The sequence below is a fragment of the Mesoplodon mirus genome (assembly GCF_964341445.2).
Source record: "Mesoplodon mirus genome assembly, chromosome: 14".
Taxonomy (NCBI): Eukaryota; Metazoa; Chordata; class Mammalia; order Artiodactyla; family Ziphiidae; genus Mesoplodon; species Mesoplodon mirus.
The window spans coordinates 71,495,380-71,514,590 of NC_138990.1; the positions used below are offsets into that span (position 1 = coordinate 71,495,380).

Sequence of the window (19,211 nt, forward strand, 5' to 3'; positions counted from 1 at the left end):
TTCAATCAGGGGATCAGGAAGTTTTTTATGAAGGAGATAGTATTTAAAATAAACCCTAAGTTACAAGGTGGACCCAAATTATGGTGGGTTAGTGAAAGGGGGAGATGGGGTGAAGTTACAGTGAACAGCAGATGGCAATGGGAGTGAAGCATGAGGTGGGAAGAGGTGAGGGGTATGCAGTCACTCAGTCCAGCAGAAGCAAGGGGTAGGGGTAGAGAAGTCACATAAAAAAACATCTAGGAGGAAGTAGGTTTGGGCCTAATTTGGAGGCTCTTAGATGCCAGAACGAGGAGTTAAGTTTTTTGAGTTGAGGAGTGGGATAAAACATATTTAAGAAGTTTAACTAGGTGTGTATTCAGGTATGTATAAGATGGGTTAGAGGCAGAGAGAAGAGTTTGGAAGTTATTTTGATGGTCTAAATGAGAAATCACAAAGATCTAAAGGATAGTTGCTCTTTGAATTGACATAAGGAGAAGAAACAAAAATGCTACCGATGTCAAATTTTTGTGCATTAGCTACTGATGGCGGGGAAGAAACGGGGATTGAAGATGGTGATAAGATGTTGACATCCATTTCATCAACAGAAATAGGTAAGTCAGGAGGAAGGGCTATTTTTTATTTGGGATCAGCTAATGTGACAAGTTTGGATTTCTACTTCTTAAATCATAGACATGTATCAGAGATGCTCTTCCTTGAGATGTCAACTTAGGAGCCATGAACATGGCATTGAAGGAGTAAATCAGCTTCTGAGGAGGGAGTGTGAGGATGTGGAAGGAAGTAGAGAGTGGGGTCTAGGAGCACCTCTGCAGTTGAGAAGTGAGGGGGCAAGCGTGGCTGTGGGAGGAGATGGGGAGGAACTGCCAAGGAGGGAGAAGAAGAATGAAGCCAGTGGAAGAAAGTTTGCAGAAGCAGGGTACCAAGAAAAACGAAGAATGCAAAAATGTCTGTGGATTTATCCATTAGGATCTCACTGAAAGCCAGGATGCAAGAAATTCAGGGCCGAGTGGGTGTTAGGAAGATACAGCCAGTGTGTTGAGCACTGCTCCCCTTCCCCATCGTACTCCACCATCAGCCATGGCCTGGCCTTGGCTTGAGTCCTTCTCCACAGAGAATTGTGCCAAACAAAGGTAGCCATGGGATGATATGTTTGGCATCCTGATATAGACTCTTCCATCTAGAGTTTTGGTAGAATAAGGTTGTAGTTTAAAAGGGGAAATGAGATCTAGGACAGGAGAGACCTGAATATGATTGTGACAAGGATGGAGTCAGTAGAAAAATGAGGTTGAATTATGAGAGGAGAGAACTGATAAAGTTGCGTCTTTGCAAAGTCAAGAGGGGAAGAGATTGGGTCTGGGTTTGGCTTGGCAAGAAGAGGGGACATTTCTTCCTGGGATATGAGGGAGAAGGTAAATAGAGTGATTATGAAACATCTGGAAGGAAATTTGGAGCACTTTAAGTTGGATTTCTTTAGTCTTCTCAGTAAAATGTGAAATAAAGTCCTCTGTGAGAGTAAATCGGTGGGTAAGATGTAGAGCTGAGGCCTTTGAGAAAGTTCAGAATAACTGCTGAAGTTTGGGTGATTCAGGGTCAATGTGAGATGAATAAAATTAGGATTAGGCAACCTTGAGGGCCAAGTGAGGTGGAATGCCATATAGTTATAGTGACCTAGGTTATAGCTTTTTCCTTCAGCTGAGGGCAGTGCTGGGCTTACCAGTGAGGTTACCTAGTACTGAGGATGAACAGAGCAGGGAAGTTGGTGAATAAGGACCTGGGAGCCGGGGGTAGTAGGGATACATTATTGACATTGTTTTAGTTTTTGTTTCTTTTTTTAAAGAAATTTATAATTATTTACAAGTATAATGATTCATGCATTGATAACAAAGAAGCAGAACCTGAAATATATTATTTTTCAGATTCTTTTCCCTTATAGGTTATTACAAAATACTGAGTATAGTTCCCTGTGCTATACAGTAGGTCCTTGCTGATTATCTGTTTTATACATAGCAGTATGTATATGTTCATCCCAAACTCCTAATTTATCTGTTCCCTACCTCTCCCCTTTGATAACCACAAGTTTGTTTTCTGTGTCTGTGGGTCTCTTTCTGTTTTGTAAGTAAGTTCATTTGTATCTTTTTTTTTTTTTTAGATTCCACATATAAGCAATATCATATGATATTTGTCTTTCTCTGGCTTACTTCACTTAGTAATTTAACCTCTAGGTGCATCCATGTTGCTGCAAATAGCATTATTTCATTCTTTTTTATGGCTGAGTAATATTCCATTATGTGTGTGTGTGTGTGTGTATATGTGTGTGTACGTGTACATACACACACCCCACGTCGTCTTTATCCATTCATCTGTCGATGGACATTTAGGTTGCTTCCATATCTTAGCTATTGTAAATAGTGCTTCAGTGAGCATTGGGGTACACTGATGCTGTTTTTGGCTGTGGCTCATTTTTTATAGACAGGATCATAGGCACTGATTGCTTTTTTCCTCCATACTCCTAGAGGCTGGCATATCAGAATTAATGTCATGAGATAGTAGAGAACAAAGGAGACATGAGAGAAAGCTATGGCTTTAGAGCCAGTGGGCCCTGTTGTCCCCAGCACCACTTCCTGGCCCTTGCCTCCTAGGCCTCCCACTTCTAGTTCAGGTCCATCCAATCCCTGACCACCTTGAGCAGGGTATGTGCATACTGGGAGCTTCCAGTCTGCTGGTGGGTGGAGGTGGATTTAGTTCTGCTTCTGTACTCCCATGTCTGAAACAGATGTGGATAGATCCTGGCCTTTGGGTATCCACGGACTTGTAGCCTTCCCTTGATCCCCTCAGCATTTGCAGTCTGGGCATCTGCCTCTATTTCTGCCTAGTGTTCCTCTCTGAGTTTGGGATCGCCCGGAACTCTACCTGCATGGCTGGCCCTCTGTCACCTTCCTGCATCTTCCTGGAGCCTATTCTCCAGGTACTAGAGACCTAGCTGTTGGCTGAAGTTCTGCCTTTAATGGACTGAAAACCACCAAGCTTCTTTTATCCTTTTTGCCATATGGGGCTTCTTCAGATATACTGCTGATGGCCAGGTCAGATCTGACTTCTCCTTGTCTCTTTGGACACTGAATGCTGAAGTCCCATGACTCATCTTGGGGGACAGTCTGATAGCTGGATCATCTCCACCAACCCCAGTAGACCTGCTTCCTTACAAATCTATGCTATGGAGACCTCAGTACTCCCTTGGCCAAACCTGCTCAAATGTCCATATTGAGTTGGGGAATTTAAGGTGTTGGGTTAGCAACCAAACTAGCATTTAAGACAAGAAAAGTAGGATGTAAAGGGAAGCAGAGGGTCAGAGAACAGGAAGACTGATGGTGAGCAGAGAAATACCAATGTGAAAATCAGCATGCATCTTGAAGTCTAGAAAGATAATATGGAACCAAAAACAAATAAAAATGAAAAAATGGACCGGGCAACAGACAAAAGATAATCAGTAACCCTTGCCCTTCCCAAAACACCATTTGGCCTTCTGCTGGAGAAGAGATTTTCTGGAGCTTGGCTTTCCTAGTGATTTCAGCTTGAATCAGGCTAGAGGAAGTGGTTAAAAAAAATAAAGGTAGATTCTGACAAAGAATCACAAGAATCTTTCCTTTCATCGGTGCTTTCAAGAAGATGTTTGCCACTGCCCATAATGGGAGAAGTCATGCTTGAAATAAAACTTTAGTGGAACATGTTTATTCAAACCTGGGCTTACATGAACTTGATACATTTGTCCAATTTTTCTTGAGCTGCTCTCATGTCATGGCTACTTATCTGCCAGCAGGAGTAGCAATGTGCCGTGGTTCTGTAGTTTAGTGTAATGAGCAGGACACAGCTGTGTTAGTAATCGTGTTGCATTCATGACCTGGGTAATCTCTTCAACTAGGTGCTGCTGTCAGGAAGTGTCTTTTGAGGGTTAGGTTGCCTGGAGTTAGCATAAAGTCTATTGGCTCTGGAAGTAAATATATTTACCGCACCTGGCAGATAATTAGTATAAGGAAAAGGTCGATCAGACGTATAAAACAGTGTCATTTTAAAAACACATTCCTAGTGATTGAATTTGTTGGCTAAATATCTTATTTAGCCTGAATAGTCTCTGTACTGTTCCAGGGCATTTAGCCTTTGATTATTAGATCTGTTTCTCATAGAGCTTTGCAAAAAAAAGTAACAGAAATTTTAAAATGCACCTTGGTGTTACAAAACCATCTTATACAATTTAGTTTTTTTGCTTTCATCTCTTAAAAAAAAAAAAATCTGCTTTAGGGATGAAGTTGACACAGCCCTGAATAGTCATGAATCAGTACCCTGGGTTTGCATCTTAGATCAGTCCTGTCCTTGAGCGATCTAGGGAAATTTGCAAAGCCTCTTGGAAGTACAGTTTTCTCATCTCTGAAATGAGGATAATGAAACCTCCTCCATCAGGGAGATTGTGAAGAAATCTGCAGTAGCACTTTGAGAACCACAGGGCTGTATAAACATACGGTGCTATTCTTGGGCTAGAACTGAAACCCTGAGCCTTGCAGAGGGAAATAGGGCAGCAAGGTTGGTAGTTTATAAGCTCGGGTGTTCCATCCTCTTTCCTTCCTTTATGGATGTTGTGTGCACATCCTCCTGCATCCAGAGTGACTCAGGCAAAGCCCTGCTGCCATTCTGAACCTTCATATATCACTTAACCAAATTCATATGCCAAGATTGATCACATTTAAGCCAGTCTGAAATTCTACATGCATTCGTCACAGCCCAGTGGGATCACTTTGGTTGTATTCACACAGTCTGTGCCTCATTCTAGTTAGTCCCTTTTAGCCAACGTTTACTGAGTGAGCATCAAATATATATAAGGTATGGTGTATGACCTGGCCCCAGTTCCCAAGGACTTCCCATCTGGTGAAATGAGGATAAGCTAGCTATAAATTTGCTGTTTGAAAAGTAGAAACAGTGCTCATGACTTGGAGCAAATTTGTGTTGTAGGTGAAATGAATTTTTGGAGCAGTCTTCATATACCCTTTAACGGTGCCCTTGACTCATGTACTGTAGCTTTCAGTTGCCCAGAGATTCAACCCAAGTCACATGCTGGCCCTTCACCCTTAACCCCTTCTTAGCATCTACCGTCCTAGCTACTCTGGCATCTACTTTACTGGCAACTAGGGAAGAGCTAATGAAAGTAATTAACCGTACACTCACTCAGGATATACTCAATGAACATTTGCCATATACTGTGTTATAGGATTTTGGAGTATTTTGAAGCTAAGAAGAGACAACTGCATGAACCCAGTTTTACTCTAATGGTGAAATTTCCATGCCAGGAGTAGGATTGTAGAGGAAATTTGAGAGGGTCAGTGAAGGTATGGGCTAGTCTATAGCTGTTCAATTACCCACCCCTCTTACATGTTAAACTGGACTCTTGTAGTCTTCTTTTCGTTGTTGTTCAACTTCACTAATTGGTAGCGAATTTACTGTTATGACATATGCCTAAAGTCAGCATAACTTTAGTTTTAATATTTCTGTTTAAGATTTTTGAAAAAATCTTTTTTCCACTTTTAATTTTTTTTACCACTGAGGTATAATTAATATACAACACTACTTAGTTTCAGGTGTACAGCATGATGATTTAGTATTTGTATATATTGCTAAATCATCAGCACGAGTCTAGTGTCACTATATGTAGTTACAAAATTTTTTTCTTGTGATGAGAAATTTCAAGATCTACTCTCTTAGCAACTTTCAAATATGGAACAAAGTGTTATTAACTACAGTGCCATGCTCTACATTACATCCCCATGACTTATTTTGGAGCCGGAAGTTTGTATCTTTGGATCCCCTTTACCCATTTCACCTGCTCCCCAACCCCAGCCTCTGGCAACCACTGATCTGTTGTCTGTATCTAGAAACTTGGGGTTTGTTTGTTTTTTAATATTTCACATGTAAGTTAGATCATACAGTATTTTGTCTCTCTCCGTCTTACGTCACTTAGCATAATACCCTCAGGTCCATCCATGTTGTCGCAAATGGCAGGATTTCAGTCTTTTTTACTTAAGTCTTGATTGAGGTTTGGATAACTGAAGGGTGGGTTATTCAGGACTAAGTTAATATATTGGTTTTGGATTTTTCAAAGAATTTGGTATGAACAGGAGTGCATCGGATATTCTGAGGATTTATTTCAAGCAGAATGACAGGCTTTGCTCATAAAGACTTGCTTCGCTTTTTTCTGTAACTAATTGCTAGAAATGCCTCTCTCAGTCTAATACAAAATTGGCTTTCACCCAGATTTCCTTAGTTTCTAAGGGTTTTTCTGCGAGCGAAGCCCAGGATTGGGCGATTAGGTGCTGTTGGATAAACTGGTGTAACTCACATACCCCCAGGTAATCAAGGGTTGTCTTCACCTCCCTAGGAGATGCTTATCCCCAGTAGTGGCCATCAATAAACAATCCACACATTGTTAAAGGTTCATTAAATTCTCTGTGGTATCTGGTACCCAGTGGCAGAGAGACGTGTGAGATTTGTGAGAAACTGTAGCAGATTCAGACCTTGTGTTCAGAGTAGGATTAAGGCAGGGCATTGCTGTCTCTTGCTTCTCAGTATTATGCTTTCCAGTAGAGTCATCACAGGCAAGATCCATGGCACAGAGAATGTCCATATGATGCCAGCACAACAGCTTACAAATAGAAAATTTAAGGACTTGGGCACATGTCTCTAAATGGGGCATTTGGTTTGCCCACTTCTCCCCCGACTAGATCATTCCATTACTTTGGCAAAGTATAACTAGAGCTTCAATTATAATGCTTGGAAAATAAGAGATGCCTCAGAGAACATTTTTTTTCCCCAAGACCACTTAAAACGTTGATTAACAAAGAGACCAGCAGAGACCAAATGAATACTTAGTTCAGAATAGCACTAGAAATACTGCAAGCAGCACAAAGCAAGTGAAAGTACTTAATTAGAGTGTGTAAAACTTGACCTTTGCTGGGCACTATGACATTTTGTAGAAATGCAGCATAATCCAGAGGCACAGAGTTTCCATAGAGAGCCCAGCAGCCTTGGGATTGCTTAGTCCTGGCGCATTAGGGGAGTTGATGACCCGGGGCTCTTTGTCTTCCCTGCCTTGCACACTCAGAGAGCTTCTAGATAGTGTTAGTCTCTGTAAGTTTTAGTAAGAAATGCTTCTTTAATACTTGAATGAATGTTTGGAGACAAGCAGAATAATTTACTCTTGGGGTTTTGTTTCCTTTGGGAGAATATTCTATGTAATTGAATCAGGACACAACCTTGAAATTCACAGAGTTCCCGATCCCTTCTCCCTCTACGCCTGCCTTCTCAGGTGAGTAGAGTGAGGCTCCAAGGTAGTTCCTGGCTCCATGGAGCCCTGGCTGGGAAAATCCCAAGTGTGTTCCTAAGTTTGCACTCTAGCTGTATATTGGGTGGTCCCACGGATGAGCATCCTGGATGTGAAGGTGTGTGAGTGTGTGTTCTTGCGAGTGTGAGAGAGTTTATGTCTGTGTGTATGGGAGGAATGTGTGTTGGCGAAAGATGAGTGGGACGGTGTAGACATCTTAGCAGCCTTCTTCCTGCAGTGGAGAGCACGGCTCTTGGGAAATGGGAACTGGTTCATTCTTCTTTTACGGTGGGGCACACAGGATGATGTATGAGGGACTCCTTCTCAGCCCCTTTTTCCTGATTTCTTTTCATCTCCCCCAGTTGACAAACTGAAACACTGGACTGCCCTGAGTTTCAATACTTTAGCCTCTTCCCTTTTGCATTTCCCCTCATTCCGTAGATGATTTCATCCCATTTGGTGTCACTCATACAGTCTTTAGATCATTTCTATGCTTTCAACTTTCAAATTTTATCACAGCTTGAACCTCTCTTCCAGAATTCCAGGTTCCTGTATCTAACTGCCTATTTGATATTTCTTCTTGAGTATACAGGTTTTCAAACTTGTCCAGAACCAAAGTTCTGATATCCTCATCTCCCCAGAACTCCCCAGCCCCTTGGGCTGCCTGACCCGTCTTCATAGAAAGCAACACTATTTTTTCTGTTTCTCAGACCAGGAACCCACGAGTCACCTTTGATTTTCACATCCTATCTTCCTCTGAAATTTCATATCCAAACTACCAGCAAAACTTATCAGCTCTGTTTTCAAAACATACCCAGAATCCATCCACTTTCCCTGCCTACCCTAATAGCACCCTGGTCTGAGCCAGCATGATTTCTCTCCTGGAGTATTGCAGTAGCTTCCTTACTGGTCTCCCTGCATGTACCCTTGCTCCCCACTGTCTATTCTTCACACAGAAGCCAGAGTGAGCCTGCCATTGTATCACTCTTCTGTTTGCAACCCTCCTAATTGCTTCCCTTCTTAGAGTCTGAAAGCAGTCTTTAAAGAACTAAAAAGGCAGCCCCTCTGTGATCTGGCCCCGCTTTTGCTCTGATCTCACCTCCCAGCCCACTTCACATCACTTACTTCCCTCCAGGCCATCCTTGCATTCTTGCTCTTCAGTCACACCCAGTATGCTTTTGCCTCAGGACATTTGCATGTACTATTCCCGCTGCCTTTTACCTTTAGGTGTTTTGCATGATTTAGGCCCTTGTTTAGATCTCTGGTAAAATGTCACCTCTTCAAAGAGGCCTTCCTGGACTTGCCTATGACACAGTGGCTTCCTCATCCTGGTGTTGCTTCTGTCCCTTACCTTCCTTTATTTTTCTCCACAGTGCATACCACTATGTGAGCTTAATCAACCAAAATGCCAGTTGGGGCAGCGGGGTGGGGGTGGGGGGGCGGCATTGCTTATGAGTGCTGCTGGCACTCCCAAGTCTTACTCAAGGAGTAGGAAGAGGGAAAGGGAGAAAAGAAGAGGTATTGGAAGGAAAGGACAAGCTCTAGAAAGAAAAGCTGTCCTTGTGATGCCACTTTGCCAGCAGTGTCAAAGTTGCCTATACTTGAATCAACTTCCTAGAGTAATTCCTTCTGTGAGAACAGTTCTACTAACACAGCCACCAAAGAAGACTAACCATAATGTATATGAAATGAATTGAAGAAAGCCTTGAAATTTATAATTTAGGGTTCATGACTTAACATTTTCACCGAGGGTCTTCCTGGGCTCAGCAGCTTCCTGAATCCTGTTGTCGTTCATGTTTCTCTGTCCCTTTGCCTTACTGTGGTTGCTGTTGTCACCACTTATAGCCCCGACCCTTAGTTACATCCTCTTCTTTAAGAAGGACTATTAGCAAGTTGTCCAAATGAGGATGTTTAAGATACATTAGCAGTTAGTTAAGGCTTCTCTACTGTTGTATGAAAAATAGGATAAAGACCATTTACATTAAATGGGGTGGAGTATGGTTTGCTTTAAATAAAAAGTGAGTATCTGAGAACAAGACCTTTGAAGATTTTTCTGTTCGTGACTCTCCGTGTGCATGCACACATGAAGACAGCCTTAGCTTTTTAAAAAAATATACAATGTAGTGTAATGTGTAATGTGTAATTATGGACAATGAAATATGTTCATGGGCTTGGTTTGTGGTATTTCCAACTGCGAAGTAGAAGCTGTTCTAAAATGGAACAGTTTTCACCGACCCTAAATATAGAGATGAACTCCTCCTCTACCACCCCCCAGACCCATTTTCCTGCCAGTTTGCACCGTCCCCAACCAAGGCTACAGAATAGGATTCAAGGAGCCAGCTCCCTGGGCAGATCTCTTTAACAACCACAACTACTATTTCTGCTCTTTTTTTTTTAAACAAAAAATGCAGATCTTTGAAAAGATGGATTAAACCTCTTAGGAATTATAGTGTTTCAAATGCTTATGGTCTTTTTACATATGGTGCACATCTAAATAATTTGAACGATATTTTGATCCATGTGATTTTTGATTCTTCCTCAAAAAGGTAATTGGTGTATTCATCCCAGTGCACAGACCCTCACCTTCACTCTTACTGGGACCAGAGGGGACAGATGTGAGATGCCAGTATGGCTCGGGTGTGCTGGCACCCAGGGAGAGCCTGCGGGGCTTTGGGGTAGGTTTACTGAGTGCTCACAGCCCTCATGGAAGGTAAAACTGGCTGTGTCTTACACGGCTAACCTCACAAGACAATCAAGTAGACCCATATTTCACTGGAAACACTAGGGAGTGGGATTCAATGTAATTAAGGACTATTTCGAACTCCCCCCAAGAATTACACTTACAATAAACTTAATTAGCCAAAAATCGAACTATCAGGATTTAGAAATATCTGGACTTTCTCCTCGAACATAATTTAGAGAAACAGGCTAAATGGTAGTGGTATTAGAGCCAGTGCTGTTTGGTGTGAAGTTTGGTAGGCTCAGAAGTCTTATGTCAATGATTTTTCCTAAAAATAAATTTCAAGGATAAATCTCATAGACTTTATACGCTGACTCTTTTGTTATGATGGTTAAACGATGCCCTTGAAGCTTTATATACAAATTAAAGGAAATGTTAGATCCAATTATGCTTTTCATACAAGTCGGGTTAATGTATTCATTATTTTTTGGAAGATTTACCTGAGCTCTTCAGGTTAACATTAAGTCAAATTTCGAAGTTTTTGGGGTTTTCACATATATATCAGGAATGACATTCAGTTATCCTATGGAATGTTGAAAACAAGGATCTACCATGCTGAGGCAGATCCAAGTTTTATGGGACCTGAAACACAAAATTTTGGAGGACCTCTTAAAGGAAGAACAACAGATTGAGTACAAACGAACTATTTAGAATGAGAAAAGAAATCACAACAAATTACAAATTAAAAAGAAAAGACAAATACCACCGTTATCATATAATATCCAGAAAAATTATGTAATATTTTAATTGCCTATTGTCTGATTTTTGAAAAACATTTTTGGCTGCATGGTCTTTGATCACTTCATACAATAATGATTTTTGTAATATTTTCTATGGAGAGCTTAGATAATTGTCTTCCCTTTATCAGGGTTGATTGGACTTTGTTTTTTATTGTTAGTTTAGAAAATTTGTAGATTTAATTAGCAATGTCATATATCTTTTAGCACAGCTGTCAAATTTGGGAAACTCAAGTTTCTTTCACAGAAGATCTCTTTCTCTAAGATTCGGAAGACTTTTCCGTAGACTGATTTCTGGCTCTGAACACTTATTTTAAGCTTTGTTTTCTTCTTCCACACCCCATTTCTTTTTGGTGCTGGGCAACGTAGGCCACATTTACTTTGTAATCCCTGGCGCTGCACCTTTGGGTCATGACGCAGGGGGAACTGGGACCGTGTATGGCAGGAGCGTTCTGGAAGCCATTTTCCCACCAGGACCCCTAGTAATAACTTACCTCACACGGAAGCACATAAATGTATCCTCCTAAATCCCAGCTAAATGTACTCCCAACTCAGTTTCTCCTTATCTGGATCCCAACATGCCCATAGATGTTACCACACCACCTGTCAGGGTGTTTGTGTTTGACAGGGTGTGTGAAGGAGGAAAAATTGGAGTAGAAGGAAGCAATCTCAGTGGTAGTGGTAACAGATCTCACTTTTGCAGAACTGACAAAAACCTAAGTCTGTTATGAACACATTGCTAGGGCTCCTCCCAAGTCCTTGGAAGAGGCTCATGTGAGTGAGAGTCCTAAAGCTTAAGCTTCATTATCGTCACAGTAAATTTGCCTTTGCTAATATGTATTGATGATTCATCAGATCCATCACCAAGAGTGCTCCCCAGAGGAAGAGTATGGCACTTTGCCTCACCAGCAACACCAATCCCCAGGGTCACATTCAGTCCTCATAATTTAAGCGTGTGATTGAAAATCTCCTAGTATTTAATTGATGCTGTCTTACTCCTCCCATTAGCACCACCCCACTAAAAAAGTACCAAGAAAGAAAGCCTTTTTTTTTAAGTGAGGATATACATATATATATACATATATATATATATATTTTTTTTTTTTTTTAAGTGAGGATAAGATGGAGTTAACACCCATCATTCCCTTGGGTTATCTCAGATGATCCATTACCAGAAACAGCACTATAGATTTTTCCTTCCACATTAGCTTTACTGGTGATTTTTATTTTATTCTCAACATGGGGTATGCATATCTGTCAGTTGGACTGCTGTTAGGAGTCTTGTCTGCTAAATGATTTCTCACAGTAATGGCATTGCCAGGCTAAGTGAGTGTCAGATTCATTTTGTGCAGAAATAGTCTGTCAAGTATACCCCACCCGTTTTCATTCCACTGCAGGAATTAAGATCTTGGTGGGTAAATGTATACAAGTGTTTGTGTCCGTTGGGACTGGCTAATTTGCCCCTTTCCATTGCATTAATTAGTGGTAGAATACAGAAAGGTTTGATTTCTTAGTGATTGGAAGTTGACAAAATGTCAAGAATTGTGGAGGAATTAGCACTGTTTTTATAAGTAGTATTCATATAATGTCATAATTTGATAGCAAAGAACAATACCTTAAAAATAGTTTATTCTCGGGCTTCCCTGGTGGCGCAGTGGTTGAGAGTCCGCCTGCCGATGCAGGGGACACGGGTTCGTGCCCTGGTCCGGGAGGATCCCACATGCTGCGGAGCGGCTGGGCCCATGAGCCATGGCTGCTGAGCCTGCGCGTCCGGAGCCTGTGTTCACAACGGGAGAGGCCACAACAGTGAGAGACCCGTGTATCTCAAAAAAAAAAAAAAAAAAAAAAAAAAAAGTTTATTCTCCTATTAATTCACTAGGTATCTTTGAAGGCTAATTTTTAAGAGTCCCGGGTAATTGAGTAGAATGTTAACTGCCACTCAGATTTCCAAAGAAAATGTGATCAGAAAACACCAAAGAGCAAGAAAAGCTTTGAATGCAATAGTATCCTACCATTTCCATTTAAACACCTGGGATGAAAAGTAACTTATACTTTGTAGATATCTGCAATATTATGTCAATTACTGTGTACCCATGAGCATAGTTGATTTTCCACTTAAATCAAGAACTGTTAAACCTAGAGGACTTATTTTTGTACTTATTTTTACAAGTTCAAATTAATTTTAACAACTTACCGTTTTAATTTTTTTTTTTGCTATTTTAATGTGCATTGCGTATTGTAATGACTCCGAAAGATTGGCTTTGCGTTGTGTTTAGATGGAGGTCGAGGGATTTAGAAGCCTTCAGAAATCAACACTAAAGATAAAGGTGATTAATTTAGGAACTCAAGGCAACCAGGATCCATATGATGCTTCCCAGACAGTCTAAGTAGTCCACCGGGGGAAACTACTGATTTATTACTGGTTCAAGTCGGCTTTGATGTGATGGAGTGCTTGTTCTGTTTTATGTACTCTAATCGATAATTTCTGTATTATTTCTTTGAATCCTCACAACTCTTTGAATTAGGATTTATTATCTCCATTTTCCAGATGAGGAAATAGGCTTAAGGAGTTGCAATAATTCACTCGAAATCCCACAGCTATTAAGTGGCAGGGCTGGAATTGAATCCAGGTCTATCTGGCTCCAATGTGTAATCCATTACTAGTACACTGCATCACCTCTTCTGTAGGATTTACTAAACTGAGGTTGTGAGGCTAGAATCAGATTTGGGTCAGATGTGGGTCACTTTTGAGGAGCTGTACCTTTTGATTAGGAACTGGTCTTCAGTAAAGATAAGAATAACTTGAGTTATTCTTGAATGACTGTTGGACAGAGCACAGTGGGAGAATTGGTAGATTCTGTGTATGCTAAGGCAAGCACAGGATTGGACCAGACAGCGAAGCTGTAGTGGAGAGGAGCATTGGCTAGGCTGGCTGGACTCGGACACCAAGAAGGCAAGAGTGCTAACTAGAAGTGGGAGGCATTGTATTTGAACCAGAGCTTCTTTCTGCCCTGTTTTATACAGCCTGTTGGCTTTGGGTCCACAGACCCTACACAGCCAGTGTCAGAGGTATGCACGTGAGGTTCAGGGCAGAGATGCTGGGGGTTGCCTTATAAAGAGAAAAGCAAGTGATAGTAAGTCCTTCAGTTTTTTTCTCCTGGAAAAAACTTCTCTTGGTCCATCATTCTGTCCCAAAGTTTGGACCAGTTAGGGGGTCTCTGTGGCTGAACAACTCTGTGTCTGATGGGAGGTGAGGCACAGAGACAAGGGCAGGCATTTCCTCTATCTGGGAGGGTGAGAAGCCTCAGATCAGGACGCTTCAGATGAAGCGTAAAGACAGTGTGCTCAGGAGCATAAATATATCAGACCTGGGCTATTTCTATCAGTGGCAGGCCATCCCTGGCCAGGTCCCTGCTGTCTTTGACAAATGATGGCACTGATGACATGGAGGGAAGGGTGCAAGTTATGCACCATTTAGATGTGTGAACTTCCTTCAGGTCTTCTTCCAATTTCTGCCTGAACCTGGTTGGAAGCTAAGAGGAGTGGGTGCGGTGGGGTTTCATTTCTAAATATGTTAGCCAGGTGTGTGTGTGAGGCTAATATGACAGTCCTGGGCTTTGGACACAATTTAATATGACAAGTTGACCACTTGTTTTTTTCTCTTCTCACCTTCTCCACCCAAACTACTACCAAACACTAGTAAAGTTATTAAATGATATTAATCCCCAAGGCTAAGGAATGTTTTCTCCCATTCTGAAGGTTATCTTTTCATCTTGTTTATGGCTTCCTTGGCTGTGCAAAAGCTAAAGAAAATGGGATGGGGGCATCAGTGGATAGTAGACATTAATAAAGTTTAGCAAGATCAGAAGCAGGAAGAGGAGTGGTAACCAACTTAGCAAAACTGAGGAAGCTACCACCTCCCATCTTACAAAGGGATATACTGACCAGAAGCAAGTAGATTCACCTTATAGAACCTAAGGGTCTTAGAAGTAGTAGAAACTACAGATGGTTGCAGAGTGATAGGTCTGAAAACTGCCAAAATACTGTTGTTTAGAAGGTTCATAAAGTTGAACTAAAAGGACCAATGCAATAAAAAAAAAAAAAGTGCATGGCATTAATATAAGTGTCCTGGTAGCTGTTAGAAAACTCCAGTTGATATGAAAAATTTGAACAAAATGACTGATAAACTTAGCCTCATTGACATAGATAGAATATTAAAATGTGCAACTAAGGAATATGCATTCTTTATTATATTCCTTCATATACAGTGTTATATACATTTTTCACAAATGAACATGGAACATTTACCAAAATGAGAACAGATTTCTTATTACATTGAAGACATTGAAATCCACAGGCCCAAAATGCCTGTCAGAACAAGACAACAGGCCCAAAGTGGAGTCACTTATGCTACTCCCCATGTTACCAAACCGAGAGTTGACTTAATTACACTTTTGGCCTCTCCCAGAAGTGGAATTTTGGACCAGTCAGTCAGGATCTGCCTGATCAGCCCTACTGAGGTAGTCTGCCTGGTAGACCCTTGTCATCCCCTAAAGGAAAATGACCTTACCACAGCCAATCCCTTTTCTGCTAGTATAACTTCCTTGTCCCACTCCCTTCTGCCTATAAAAACCTTACATTTTGTACAGCTCCTCAGAGCTCCTTTCTATCTGCTAGATGGGATGCTGCCTAATTCATGAATCATTGAATAAGGCCAAGAATATCTTTAAAATGTACTCATTAGAATTTTGTTATTTAATAGTAGATTCTCCAATAACAGTAGAATTATGCTAAAAATTCAAAGAAATTTATAACTAGAAAACACCTAAATAATTTTGACATTAGACAGTAATATTTCAGCTTTTGGAATAAGATTACCAAATGCAATGTCCTCCATCCAAAGTAAGCCAGGAATATACTTGTAGTTGAATAAGTCGAATTTATTACTCATTGTAGCGAGAGAGAATGTACCTCGTGGGGAACCATAGGATATCTCAGTTAGACAGTATTAAAAAAGATTTATTGTAGAATTTAGGGTTGTATTACATGATTTTATGGAACGTTTAAGGAAGTATGTTCTTGCTCTGGATCCAGACGCTGTCAGAAAATGGAGCTAATTCTATTATTGGGTATCTTAATAAATCTTACCTAAGAGGCAAGACTAGACTGAGACTAAAGCTATAATTGGTAAAGAAGCACCAATTTCATCTTTGCCAGGATAGGGGGCTCTTTAGTACTTTGCGGCTTGGGCAATATTCATGTCCTGTCTCTTTCCAGACTTGATTACAGAGTAGAATGTTTTGATCTACCACGGGCACTGGGTGTTCTTGTCCAATATTAACGTTCAGTGGAATTGTTTATGTTTATCAGGAGAACACTAAGTCCTGTTTGTGAGAACTAGGCCAGCTTGTAGCAACACCAGTCTAGCTGATAGGACTTGACAAGCACCCAGATGTTAGGAGCTGCTTCTTTCTTTCTTGGGGAATTGAAATAGAACTGTACATCAGTTTGGGGGAAAGTGATGTATTTACTATTATTGAGCTTTCCAATCCATGATCAAAGGTGTATCAGTCGAATTATTTAGCTTTCCTTAATTTTTCTCAGGATTCGTTTTCTCTTTGTGTTTTTCCATAGAGAAGTTTGTTCACATTTTTTTAGATGTCCTCCTAGATATTTGATTTTGTTTCGTTCTATTGTAAATGGCTTCATTTAAAATTTTTATTAAATTTTTATTGACATGTTTGTTGCTATATGTAGAAATAAAATTGAATTTTAAAAGCAGGAAAAGGCTCATAAGGAAGAGGGAGTTTTGGGATCCTTGGCCCCTCTCTACATAACATGGTCATGTGATACTCTTCTCACCAGCCTCCCATCTCTCTTTCATAGAACTGAGGTTCTTCTTTTGAGAAGTTAACTGGGAAGCTCTGTACTCAGGGGTATCATGTATACAGTAGAGGGCAAAGATAAATCACAGGGTTGAAAACAAGGAGATTCAGTAAATCTATACAGTAGGTACTCCTGAGGCAGGAGAGCAGAAAATTGGTATCTTGAGAAACAGAATGACTCCTGGATGGAAAAATTTCCAGATCCTTACGTTTGAGAGTCTCTCTAAAAAGAAGAAAAAAGTCTTCTCTCTGATTCCTCTTCAGTGAAGCCTCCAGGCAACATGCCCAGCCCATATATTCCAAGCTTCTACTTGTAAATATGAATATGCAAGCAAAGATCACAAGCATTAGAGGAAAGCTTGCAACGTGGAAGAAGCACTGATACGAACAAATTGAAAGAAAAAAAAAGTATAGAAAATAGAAACAAGAAAATATCAAAATAACTGTATTTAATATTCTTAAAGAGATTTGGGATGGTACTTTATTTATGAATTAAGAACAGTATACTATGATAAAGGAACAATTAAGGAATACACAGAGGTTTTGTAAATAAAAACATACTTAGCCAAAATAAATTCAAAGGACAATTTGGAAAATAACTCCCCTAGAAAGTAAATAAAAAGCAAACATGGCAAAAAGGAGTTGAGAGGTAAGAAAAGTAGATCAATTTGTGAGGCTCACATCCAGTATGAGTTCTAGAGAGATCACCAAAAGAGGATAGGAAATTAACATATAAGCAATAAAAAAAACCCCAAAATAAATAAAATGAAAGACATGTGTTTTTGGACAAATCAAACTTCAAAAAGACATGTATTTCTGAAAGGTACATTGAATGCTTTAGTACATGGGGTAAAACCTAGACCAAAGAAAACCACTCTATGATTCTACAACGAGAAACAGGATAGAATTGGAGTCAGACTTTACAATAACAATGCTAGCTGGGTTCTAGAAAACAAAGGAACAATGCCTTTGAAATTGAGGGGGAGTTACCTTCAACTTAATATTTCATACTCAAATGATCAAACATCTGTGAACTAAAATAATGATATTTTCAGGGATAAAAGTGTTTTTAAAATGTACCTTCCATCTAATCTTTCTTGGAAAGTTACTGAAAGATGTGCTCCAACAAAATGAATAAATAAACCAAGAAAGAGGAGGACATGCGTTCCAGAAAAAAGACAGTGCAACACAAGAGAAAGGAAAAGGAAGTCCCAGGAGGACAACTGTACAGCAGAGCTGGGCGTGAGAAGTAGGATGACTGGGAGGTAACTGCAAGAGAGGACGCCAGAGAAAAAAGAGTTGATAGGATATCTGACGTTTGTTCATTGTGGGGAAAAAATCTTTTGTCAGTCATATGACAGCATATCTGATGGCAAGTATTAAAGATGAATGAATTGAAAACTGTGCAAATGAGAAAACTCCATTTTTTTTATCTCTAAGGCCATTATTATCTCTAAGGAAAACACAAAATTGGTTAAAAGTAAACATGATCATAGTAGACAATACTAAAAGGTTTAATTTAACTCTATTTACTTAGACTTATCAACCAAATTAGTTAAGTCTAAAACAGCTGTCCTGTACCTCTGTAAATTACCCCCAACCCTTGTAGATAACTTGGGAAAGATGTGCTGTTTTCCTTCTCGTTGTCCCCCTCTCTCCTAGTTATGATTATTTGGTATATTGTTTGATATATCCCATGTTTGTGTTATACTGTTTTGCTAAACTTGTGTACTAGGCAGAGTTTTAGGGAAAAACAGAACCAAAGAGCATAGATATGTCACACACACACACACACACATACACACACACAGAAAGAGAGAAATAGAGATTTATTTTAAGGGACAGTTGGGGAGGGGTGGCATGTCTGAAGTTTGTAGGGCTGGCCAGCAGGCCAGAAATTTAGTTAAAGGTTGATGGTGCTATTTTGAGTCCAAAATCTGTAGGGCAGGCCAGCAGAGTTTCTATGTTGTAGTCTTGAGGCAGACTTGCTTCTTTTTAGGGAAACCACACTCTTTGTTCTTAGGGCCTTCAACTGATTGGATCCACATTATGAAGGATAATCTGGTCTACTGATTGTGAATATTAATCACATTCACAAACACCTTCATAGAAACATCTAGACTAGTGTTTGACCAAACAGCTGGGTGCCATAGCCTAGCCAAGTTGACATATGAAGTTACCCATCAAAATCTGTTTAGCATAACCTGTATCTCAGTCTGTTTGGGCTACCATAACAAAATACCATAGGCTGAGTGGCTTAAACAACTGGAATCTATTTCTCACATTTGTGGAGACTGGAATCCCTGATCAGGGTATCAGCAGGGTCTGGTGTCTGGTGAGGGCTCTCTCCCTGGGTGGCAGACCGTGCGTTCAGTGACTATTTGATTCTTTCACAGTAGCTCAGCAGCTTGAAAAAGGAAGCTGGATCCTAGTGCCAAGATGGCAGTTCTTTGATTAACTTTCCCCTATCTTTCCCAATGGAGAATTTCTAC

The 19,211-nt window shown here is 40.3% G+C and overlaps 1 protein-coding gene across 6 annotated transcripts in view; it reads left to right on the forward strand.

The window, feature by feature from the left end:
• Positions 1–19,211, forward strand: part of CCDC85A (coiled-coil domain containing 85A) — a 194,421-nt gene that overhangs the window by 73,407 nt on the left and 101,803 nt on the right. The window lies entirely within an intron of this gene.